Source organism: Ursus arctos, unplaced genomic scaffold, assembly GCF_023065955.2.
Source record: "Ursus arctos isolate Adak ecotype North America unplaced genomic scaffold, UrsArc2.0 scaffold_10, whole genome shotgun sequence".
NCBI lineage: Eukaryota > Metazoa > Chordata > Mammalia > Carnivora > Ursidae > Ursus > Ursus arctos.
The window spans coordinates 70,732,405-70,744,451 of NW_026622764.1; positions in this window are offsets into that span (position 1 = coordinate 70,732,405).

Here is a 12,047-nt window from a genome sequence, read left to right on the forward strand (position 1 = left end):
CCTTAGCTTCCTCGTGGGTAAAATAGGAATATTCATTTTTACCTTATCTGTTTGTCATGGGAATTAAGGGCCAGTTCCTGGCCTGAGTAAACTCTCAACCAATCTGTGTTGTCTGATAAAATGAGGTGATGCTTGTAAGGTTCTTAGACAGTGAGTGACAGAGAGTGAATATTCAACACAAGTAAGTGGTATTAACATTGTCATGTATAGGACTCCAGAGCTCAGGGCCCAGCTGCATGGGACATGGGTCGCCCGGGCCCCCAGAGACAGCCATTGAGAGGAGAGTGCACATCTCCCAGTCTCTGGCCATGTGGTCCTGGTGTCAAACCTCAGTTTGCACAACCAGAAGGCAATTTAAAATTGTGATGGCTTGTTTAAAGTGCTTCTGACCCGGGACTCACCCCTTGGGTGAGCACGAGGGTCCATGGAAGGGCATGTGCCCTGACTCATTTTCCCATGCAGCATCTGAGTTTGATCTCTCACAGAAGAGGCCAGAAAGGGAGTCCATGTGGTTCTTCTTCTTGTGGCTAACAGGACAGAAGCATACGTTCTCTTAAAGCTGTACAGACAGCCTCAGGCACGTCTGTGAACAGCCATTTCATGTCCCGATGAGGGCTTCATCTCTTCTAGGCACAGACATGCATGGAGTCCACCCAGAAGAGTTCCCAAGATAAAATAAATGACTGTTGCTTGCCTTGGGGTTCACTCTATCCAGAGCTTTACTCCCACCCCAGCCTGGGGGGTTTCAGTCTTGCCTCCACATGACCCAAGTGCCCACCCTATCCTCAAATGGTCTTCAATCTGAGAACCAGCAAGGCTGGAGACAGATGTAATTTTGGGATTTGCAGGGCCTATGAGATGAAGAAAAAGAGTGTCCAGCCATCCAAGCCCTCTGGCCAGACTCCTCTACCTGGTTAGACTTCCTCTGTGGGGAGCCACAGGGTCAGGAAAACATGACTGTGGTCTAGAGAGCTTGGTACCCAAAGGCTGCCTTGTCTGTCCATATCATGGCCTAAGTCCATCTGTGAATTCAGAGCTTGCTGGCCTCACCCCCTCAGTGTTACACAGTGAAGAGAATTTGGGGGTTGGTTCCTGGTTGGAAAGCAGCCTTCCTCAACTGTTTTAGACTACGAACTTCAGAGAACCTGTTTTTGACATCTGTTATCCAAAAGAGGTAGCAGGTGTCATTGAAGGAGAGCTCAGGCAGGGTTTCCTGCCACACCCCGACTCCCGTCTCTGGCCAATAGAGTCAATAATGTGACTGAAAATAGTTTTGAAATAATAACATTTAGAGTCAACTTGTCATTAAGCCAGGATGCCAGGCAGGTCCTAAGATCATGACCAGTCTGAAATGTCCAGAAAACAGAGATGGTTTCAGCTTCCAGTAACCTCTGGGGCAAGACCCCAAAAATGATTCAGTCATAAATATTTTTTCAACTGCTTTGTCAGTAGAGTTATTCATTGTTGCCCAAGAAACCACATTTCCCACCCTGGCCTCACAGAAGAGGCCAGAAGGAGCCATCACTCTCTCCCTGACCTCACTGCCAGATCAATATTCAACTCCCTTCAAGACCCATGTCATCATCACCTACAACAATAGCAACCATGGTGCCCAATGGGCGTCTACCATGTGTGGGGTTCCTGTAATCCTTACAACAGCCCTGCAGCTAGCATTGTTCTTCCCATTTCACAGATAAGGAAATTGAGATGCAGAGACTTTTCATCACTGAACTAAGAACTCCCCATTGTCCCCTCTGTTTTCAGTTCTCTTTCAAGGAAATGCTGCCTGAAGGAGAACAGGACATGACTCCTTCTTTCTGTCTACCCTCTCCACTTTTGTTCTTCTTGCTCTTTCCTTCAAAAATAGGCACTGTGTACCTTTTGGATGTCAGATATGGTCCCAAGCCCCAGGGATTCAAAGAGGAGTAAGAAAGACTGCCTCTGGCCTTAGGGAGCACATCCCTTAGACATCATTCCAATAGAACGTGAGACATGCTAGAATACATATGTACTTGGTGCTTCACATGGGAGATGACAGATGGAGTCCTTCAAAAATAGTTTTAAGTTGCTGGAAGTAATAAATAGAATAGAAAATATTGTTCTACGGCTAGGAGATTCGAATATATACATTTTTAAAAAGACATGCATTATCCATACTCTTTTTCTTCAAAATATTTTCGAACAGAAGTAGGATCATGCTGTATTGATTTTTTTTCTTTATTGACTTAATAGTTTTAATAATCGATTCATAAGTGCATTTTTATTAGAGAAGTTCAGATAATACAAGTAAAGTTACAGTTAACTTTGCCACCGCCATTCCCTTTCAGTGTCAGAGGAAACCACTGTTAAAAATTTTATTTGTATTCTTCCACCCCTTCTGCATTCACACACACACACACACACACACACACATGCACGCACACACACACTCTTTCACAATCTTCTTTCTTTAAACCTCATTCCATATAAATGAATATACTTTTTTTCAACACTAAATGTCTGAAAAAGCTTTCATTATATACTATACCACAAATGATTTAACTAATTTACCCTATTGGGTGGCATGTAGATCATTGACAGTATGTTTGCTATTACAAACAACGGCAACGAACCATCTTGGCTCTAACTCTCTGAGCTTATAATGACATTATTTTTCTTAAGAATATCGTTCACAGAAATGGGGTTTCTAGATAGAAGGATACTTACATTTTAGGGCATTTGATATATGTTCCTTTCCAGAAAGCTCATAGTAGGGTACACTCCTGCCATTTCTGTATGCATGCCTGTTTGCTCTCTCCCTCAATCTGTACTAATATTTATAAAGATTTTGGATTTCTTTGATTACAATAGTGATTGAATACTTTTGTGTGTTTACTGATAATTATTTTTCTTCTTTACTTGTAGATATTCACCCTTTAGGTATTGAAAACTTTAATTGTTGCAGGTAATCTTCACTACTTTGATTTGCACTTAAATATTTTGTAAAATAAAAATAAGTATTAAAAAAAGACAAATGTAGAATGTAGACAGTGCAGCAGCTCTTTCTGCCCACGGGTCCTGTCCCCGTGCTTTAATAAACCACCAATTTTGCACCAAAGACGCCTCAAGAATTCTTTCTTGGTCGTTGGCTCCGGACCCCACCCCACTGAACCTCACGAGTATTCCATGTCCTCATCAAGATCCAGGAGTTAAGATGGCGGAGGAGTAGGAGACACCGTTTTCAGCCGGTCCTCCGAGTCGAGCTGGATCGGTACCAGACCAGCCTAAACAACCACGGAACCAGCCTGAGACGCAGGAAGACGCATCTGGATCTCTACAAATGAACATCTCCAGCGCTGAGTATTGAGGTACAAAGCGGGGAGCCATGAAACTGTGCACAGATATCGGAAGATAAACGGAAGGGGGAGGGAGCCGCCGCGTTCGGGTGCCGGGAAGCGGTAGCCACTTGCACGGGAGAGCGGGCGGGGCTCTCGGACGGCACCCGCAAAACAGCAGACTGAGACCGTGAGCCGGGTGCGCGGGCCACCAGGCATCTCGCGGAACACTGGAATCCCGGTGCGCTCACTGGATCCAGACTGAGACCGGGAGATCCGGGAGCGCACGCGGGGCGACTGGCGGCTGGCGGCTGGCGGCTGGCGGCATTAGAAACACAAAGGACAGAGACGCACCGGCCCTGGAAGTGAGAGCTGGGACGCCGGGTGTGGGGAGCACATCCCGGGACGCTGCAGGGTTGAGCAGCACCAACAGAAACAGAGTTAAAGTGGCCAGAACATTAGTAGAGAACGGGCCGCTATCCTTCTGTTCCGTGACAGAGGCTGAAATTTGGCCGCTGCTGCTCTGACTCTCAGAAGAGGCACAGCAAACCGCCAGGGAAAGCCGCCAGAGAACAAAAGCCTGGAAATACCAGCTCAGGGAGTGCCCATCCCCATCCCCCCTCGCAGGAGACGCGGAGACTCTACCCAAACAGGGTTGCCTGAGTATCGGCGTGGCAGGCCCCTCCCCCAGAACACAGAAGGCAGGCTGAAAAATCAAGAAGCCCACAACCCGGGCGCCTGGGTGGCGCAGTCATTGAGCGCCTGTCTTCGGCTTAGGACGTGATCCCGGCATTCCGGAAAGGAGTCCCTCATCGGGCTCCTCCGCTGGGAGCCTGCTTCTTCCTCTCCCACTCCCCTGCTTCTGTTCCCTCTCTCGCTGGTTGGCTGCCACATAAATAAATAAATAAAATCTTTAAAGAAGAAGCCCACATCCCTAAGATCCCTATAAAACAAGGGGCACGGCCTGGGACCCAGTCAATAATTTGGGCTCTGGAAACCCCGCAACCTCTCCTCATCAGAATGACAAGAAGGAGAAGCCCCCCACCAGCAAAGAAAAGACAGTGAGTCTGTGGCCTCTGCCACAGAAATAATGGATATGGATGTAACCAAATTATCAGAAATGGAATTCAGAGTAACGATGGTCAAAATGATGAGTAGAATTGAAAAAACTATTAACGGAAAGGTTACTGAGAATATAGAATCCCTAAGGACAGAAATGAGAGCGAATCTGACAGAAATTAAAAATTCTATGAGCCAAATGCAGGCAAAACTAGAGGCTCTGACGGCCAGGGTCGCAGAAGCAGAGGAACGGGTTAGTGAATTGGAGGATGGGTTAATAGAGGAAAAAATGAAAATAGAAGATGGTCTTAAAAAAATCCACGCCCATGAATGTAGGTTACGGGAGATTACTGACTCAGTGAAACGATCCAATGTTAGAATCATCGGCATCCCCGAGGGGGTGGAGAAAAACAGAGGTCTAGAAGAGATATTTGAACAAATTGTAGCTGAAAACTTCCCTAATCTAGCAAGGGAAACAAACATTCGTGTCCAAGAGGCAGAGAGGACCCCTCCCAAGCTCAACCATGACAAACCTACGCCACGTCACGTCATAGTGCATTTCGCAAATATTAGATGCAAGGATACAGTATTGAAAGCGGCCAGGGCAAAGAAATTTCTCACGTACCAAGGCAAAAGCATCAGAATTATGTCAGATCTGTCTACACAGACCTGGAATGAGAGAAAGGGTTGGGGGAGCATATTTAAAGCTCTTTCAGAGAAAAACATGCAGCCAAGGATCCTTTATCCAGCAAGGCTGTCATTCAGAATTGATGGAGAAATAAAGACATTTCAGAATCGCCAGTCACTAACCAATTTTGTAACCACAAAACCAGCCCTACAGGAGATATTACGGGGGGTTCTATAAAAGTAAAAAGGCCCCAAGAGTGATACAGAACAGAAAGTCACAGCCAATACAAACAAAGACTTTACTGGCAACATGGCAACATTAAAATCATATCTCTCAGTAATCAGTCTTAATGTAAATGGTTTGAACCATCCCATAAAGCGCCACAGGGTTGCAGATTGGATAAAAAGAAATGACCCATCCATGTGCTGTCTACAAGAGACTCATTTCAAACCCAAAGATGCATTCAGACTGAGAGTAAGGGGATGGAGTACCATCTTCCACGCAAATGGACCTCAAAAGAAAGCTGGGGTAGCAATTCTCATATCAGATAAATTGGATTTTAAACTACAGACTATAGTTAGAGACGCAGAAGGGCACTATATTATTCTTAAGGGAAGTATTCAACAAGTGGATATGACAATTATAAATATATATGCCCCCAACAGGGGAGCAGCAAGATACACAAGCCAACTCTTAACCAGAATAAAGAGACATATACATAAAAATACATTAATAGTAGGGGACCTCAACACTCCACTCTCAGAAATAGACAGAACACCCTGGCAAAAACTAAGCAAGGAATCAAAGGCTTTGAATGCCATACTCGACGAGTTGGACCTCATAGATATATATAGAACACTATACCCCAGAACCAAAGAATACTCATTCTGTTCTAATGCCCATGGAACATTCTCAAGAATAGACCATGTTCTGGGACACAAAACAGGTCTCAGCCAATACCAAAAGATTGAAATTATCCCCTGCATATTCTCAGACCACAACGCTCTGAAATTGGAACTCAACCACAAGGAAAAATTTGGAAGAAACTCAAACACTTGGAGACTAAGAACCATCCTGCTCAGGAATGACTCGATAAACCAGGAAATCAAAAATCAAATTAAACAATTTATGGAGACCAATGAGAATGAAAATACAACAGTCCAAAACCTATGGGATACTGCAAAGGCGGTCCTAAGGGGGAAATACATAGCCATCCAAGCCTCACTCAAAAGAACAGAAAAATCTAAAATGCAGTTTTTATATTCTCACCTCAAGAAGCTGGAACAGCAACAGAGGGACAGGCCTAATCCATGCACGAGGAAGCAGTTGACCAAAATTAGAGCTGAAATCAACCAAGCAGAAACCAGAAGTACAGTAGAGCAGATCAACAGGACTAGAAGCTGGTTCTTTGAGAGAATCAATAAAATTGACAGACCACTGGCAAGACTTATCCAAAAGAAAAGAGAAAGGACCCAGATTATTAAAATTATGAATGAAAAAGGAGAGGTCACGACGAACACCATTGAAATTGGAAGGATTATTAGAAATTTTTATCAACAGCTATATGCCAATAAACTAAGCAATCTGGAAGAGATGGAATCCTTCCTGGAAACCTATAAACTACCAAGATTGAAACCAGAAGAGATTGATTCCTTAAACAGGCCAATTAATTATGAAGAAATTGAGTCAGTGATAAACAACCTTCCAAATAACAAAACTCCAGGCCCAGACGGTTTTCCTGGGGAATTCTACCAAACATTCAAAGAAGAAATAATACCTATTCTCCTAAAGCTATTTCAAAAAATAGAAACAGAAGGAAAGCTACCAAACTCATTCTATGAGGCCAATATTACCTTGATCCCCAAACCAGGCAAAGACCCCATCAAAAAGGAAAATTACAGACCGATTTCCCTAATGAATATGGACGCCAAAATCCTCAACAAGATACTTGCTAATAGAATCCAACAGTACATTAAAAGGATTATCCATCACGATCAAGTGGGATTCATACCTGGGATGCAAGCGTGGTTCAATATTCGCAAATCAATCAGCGTGATACATCATATCAACAAGAAAAGACTCAGGAACCATATGATCCTCTCAATCGATGCCGAAAATGCATTTGACAAAATACAGCATCCTTTCCTGATTAAAACCCTTCAGAGTGTAGGAATAGAAGGTACATTTCTCAATCTCATAAAAGCCATCTATGAAAAGCCTACTGCAAATATTATTCTCGATGGGGAAAAGCTGGAAGCCTTTCCCTTAAGATCAGGAACTCGACAAGGATGCCCACTCTCACCACTATTATTCAACATAGTACTAGAAGTCCTTGCAACAGCAATCAGACGACAAAAAGCGATCAAAGGTATTCAAATTGGCAAAGAAGAAGTCAAAATGTCTCTCGTTGCAGATGACATGATACTCTATATGGAAAACCCAAAAGAAGCCACTCCCAAACTATTAGAAGTTATAGAGCAATTCAGTAACGTGGCAGGATACAAAATAAATGCTCAGAAATCAGTTGCATTTCTATACACGAATAACGAGACCGAAGAAAGAGAAATTAGGGAATCCATCCCATTTACAATAGCACCAAAAACCATACGTTACCTTGGAATTAACTTAACCAGAGACGTAAAAGACCTATATTCTAGAAACTATAAATCACTCTTGAAAGACATTGAGGAAGACATAAAAAGATGGAAAGATATTCCATGCTCATGGATCGGAAGAATTAACATAGTTAAAATGTCCATGCTACCCAGAGCAATCTACACTTTCAATGCTATCCCGATCAAAATACCAAGGACATTTTTCAAAGAACTGGAACAAACAGTCCTTAAATTTGTATGGAGACAGAAAAGGCCCCGAATCTCCAAGGAACTGTTGAAAAGGAAAAACAAAGCTGGGGGCATCACAATGCCAGATTTCGAGCTGTACTACAAAGCTGTGATCACAAAGACAGCATGGTACTGGCACAAAAACAGACACATAGACCAATGGAACAGAATAGAGAGCCCAGAAATGGACCTTCGGCTCTTTGGGCAACTAATATTTGATAAAGCAGGAAAAAACATCCGATGGGAAAAAGACAGTCTCTTCAATAAATGGTGCTGGGAAAATTGGACAGCTACATGCAAGAGAATGAAACTTGACCACTATCTCACACCATACACAAAAATAAACTCCAAATGGATGAAAGACCTCGATGTGAGACAGGAATCCATCAAAATTCTAGAGGAGAAGATAGGCAACAACCTCTACGACATCGGCCAAAGCAACCTTTTTCATGACACATCCCCAAAGGCAAGAGAAACAAAAGATAAAATGAATTTATGGGACTTCATCAAGATTAAAAGTTTCTGCACATCCAAGGAAACAGTCAGAAAAACTAAGAGGCAGCCCACGGAATGGGAGAATATATTTGCAAATGACACTACAGATAAAGGACTGGTATCCAAGATCTACAAAGAACTTCTCAAACTCAATACACAAGAAACAAATAAACAAATCAAAAAATGGACAGAAGATATGAACAGACACTTTTCCAATGAAGACATACAAATGGCTAACAGACACATGAAAAAATGTTCAAAATCATTAGCCATCAAGGAAATTCAAATCAAAACCACACTGAGATACCACCTTACGCCAGTTAGAATGGCAAAAACAGACAAGGCAAGAAACAACAATTGTTGGAGAGGATGTGGAGAAAGGGGATCCCTCCTACATTGTTGGTGGGAATGCAAGTTGGTACAGCCACTCTGGAAAACAGTGTGGAGGTCCCTTAAAAAGTTAAAAATTGGGGGCGCCTGGGTGGCACAGCGGTTAAGCATCTGCCTTCGGCTCAGGGCGTGATCCCGGCGTTACGGGATCGAGCCCCACATCAGGCTCCTCCACTATGAGCCTGCTTCTTCCTCTCCCACTCCCCCTGCTTGTGTTTCCTCTCTCGCTGGCTGTCTCTCTCTCTGTCAAATAAATAAATAAAATCTTAAAAAAAAAAAAAAGTTAAAAATTGAGCTACCCTATGATCCAGCCATTGCACTACTGGGTATTTACCCCAAAGATACAGACGTAGTGAAGAGAAGGGCCATATGCACCCCAATGTTCATAGCAGCAATGTCCACAATAGCTAAATTGTGGAAGGAGCCGAGATGCCCTTCAACAGATGACTGGATTAAGAAGTTGTGGTCCATATATACAATGGAATATTACTCAGCTATCAGAAAGAACGAGTTCTCAACATTTGTTACAACATGGACGGCACTGGAGGAGATAATGCTAAGTGAAATAAGTCAAGCAGAGAAAGACAACTATCTATGGAACATAAGAACTAGGATGATCGGTAGGGGAAGAAAGGGATAAAGAAAGGAGGGGTAATCAGAAGGGGGAATGAAACATGAGAGACTATGGACTATGAGAAACAAACTGAGGACTTCAGAGGGGAGGGGGGTGGGGGAATGGGATAGACCGGTGATGGGTAGTAAGGAGGGCACATATTGCATGGTGCACTGGGTGTTATACACAACTAATGAATCATTGAGCCTTACATCGGAAACCGGGGATGTACTGTATGGTGACTAACATAATATAATAAAAAATCATAAAAAAAAAAAAAAGAATGTAGACAGTGCAAACCCCCTATGCAGAAGGATGGAGTTGTAGTGTTCACCTTCTTTCCCCCTTTTTGTTCTTACTGTTAAGGTCATAGTAAATTTAGTATACTATATCAAAGTTATGCTTTGGGAAGTGGTCAATTTTAGCAGATCCAGCGTGGAGACAAGACAAATTCTGAGTTGCCAGAATTCAGATGGGTAGAGAAGTGGAAAGGATCCAGGGGAGGTTGTGTGGAGGAGTTCAGAGGTTGAAGGTCCAAAGAAAGGAGGGACTGCCAAATGTCCAGCTGAGATAAATTCTAGATGGACTGAAGGAAAACACAAAGATGTGTTCGTGTTATCCTCTGGATGTGATGTCTGCCATGATTGGCAACCTTTTTTTCTTTCTGATGGTCCTTGACTTTGTGCCCTATCAAACAGGGCAGGTGTGGTGTCAATGTTACTTCCTAGAGAAAAGTGCTATTAATGGCTGTGGTAGGCTGACTAATGCCCCCTCAAAGACATCCACATCCTAGTACCTTACATGGCAAAAGGGATTTTGCAGATGTGATTACGGATCTTGGGGGCGGGGAGAGTATTCTGAATTATTCAGGTGAACCCAATGTGACTGCATTTAGATAGAATTTACATTTTGGGGTGCCTGGGTGGCGCAGTTTGGGGCGCCTGGGTGGCGCAGTCATTAAGCGTCTGCCTTCGGCTCAGGGCGTGATCCCGGAGTCCTGGGATCGAGCCCCACGTCAGGCTCTTCTGCTGGGAGCCTGCTTCTTCCTCTCCCACTCCCCCTGCTTGTGTTCCCTCTCTTGCTGGCTGTCTCTCTCTGTCAAATAAATAAATAAAATCTTAAAAAAAAAAGAATTTGCATTTTAACAATATTGAATCTTCAGACTATAAACAAGTTGTTTCTGTCCATTTATTTAGACATTTAAAAAATAGTATCTCAACAATTCAAAAGAGTTTCTTGGAAGTGTTTGTGTTGAGCTGATAATATTCAGATTGCTAGAATTTACCAGTGAAACCATCTGGGCCTGACGTTTTCTTTGAGGGAAGATTCTTAACTACAAACCTGGTTGCTTTCATAGATATAACATATTCAGGTTATCTGTGTCTTGTTGAGTGAGCTTTAGCAATTCATACCTTTCCAGAAACTGGACAATATTTAATCTGCCGAATTTATGGTCATAATGTTGTTCAAAATATTCCCTTTTTATCTTTTCTAGTATTTAAAGATTCTGTAGTGATGTCACCTATCTCATTTTTTAGATTGGTAATTTGTGTATTTTCTTTTTCTTTTCTATCAATCTGGTAGAAGTTTATCAATTTAATTGATTCCCTCCCACCAAATAAAACAAAAACGAACTTCTGGTTTAATTAATTTTCTCTTTTCTCTTTTGTTATGCTGTTTTCTGTTTCATTAATTTCCATTCTGATCTTTTTTATTTCCTTTCTTCTGTTTATTTTAAATTTAATTTGTTCATCTTTTTCTCATTTCTTAAGGTGAAAACTGAAGTCATTGATTTGAGACTTTTCTTTCTTATAATACAGGTATTTCATGTTATAAATTTCCCCAAGTATTGCTTTGGCAATTATCTCAGAAATTCTTTAATGTTGCATTTTCATTTTCATTTTTATTCAGCTCAAAAATGCATTCTAATTTACCTGACTCATGTTTTTTCAAAGTATATTATTTAGTTTCCAAGTATTTGGGCATTCTCCTAATATCTTCTTCTTATTGATTTCTAATTTAATTCTATTGCAGTTCGAGAATATACTTTGTTTGACTTGAATCCTTTAAATATTTTGAGACTTATTTAATGCTTCAGATTATGATCTGTCTTGGTCATTGTTTTATACAAACTGTAAAAGAATGTTTAAACTGCCTTTGTTTGGTGAGTGTCCTATAAGTCAATTAGGTCAAGCTGGTTGATAGTGGTGATCAAGCCTTCTATACTCTTTTTTTAAAGTAAGGTTATTCATGTAAGTAATCTATACCCAATGTGGAGCTTAAATTCACAACCCCGAGATCAAGAGACACATAGTCTACTGACTGAGCCAGCTAGGTGCCCTAAGCTTTCAATATTCCTACTGATCTTTTGTCTACTTGTTCTATCAATGATCAACACAAACATAATTGTAGATTTTTCCATTTCTCCTTGCATTCTATCATTTTTTACTTCATGTATTCCAAGTGGGCTATTGGATGCATACATTTTTAAGCTTGTTACATCCTACCAATGAATCAATCCCTATATTGTTACATAGTTACTCTATTTATCCTAGTAATATTCTTTGTTCTGAAATATACTTTGTCTGATACTAACATAGCTACTCCAGCATTCTTTTGATGGGTGTTAGCATGGTGTATCTTTAGTCATTATGTTACTTTTAGTCTAGTTGGATTTTTATATCTAAAGTGGGCTTTTTGTATGC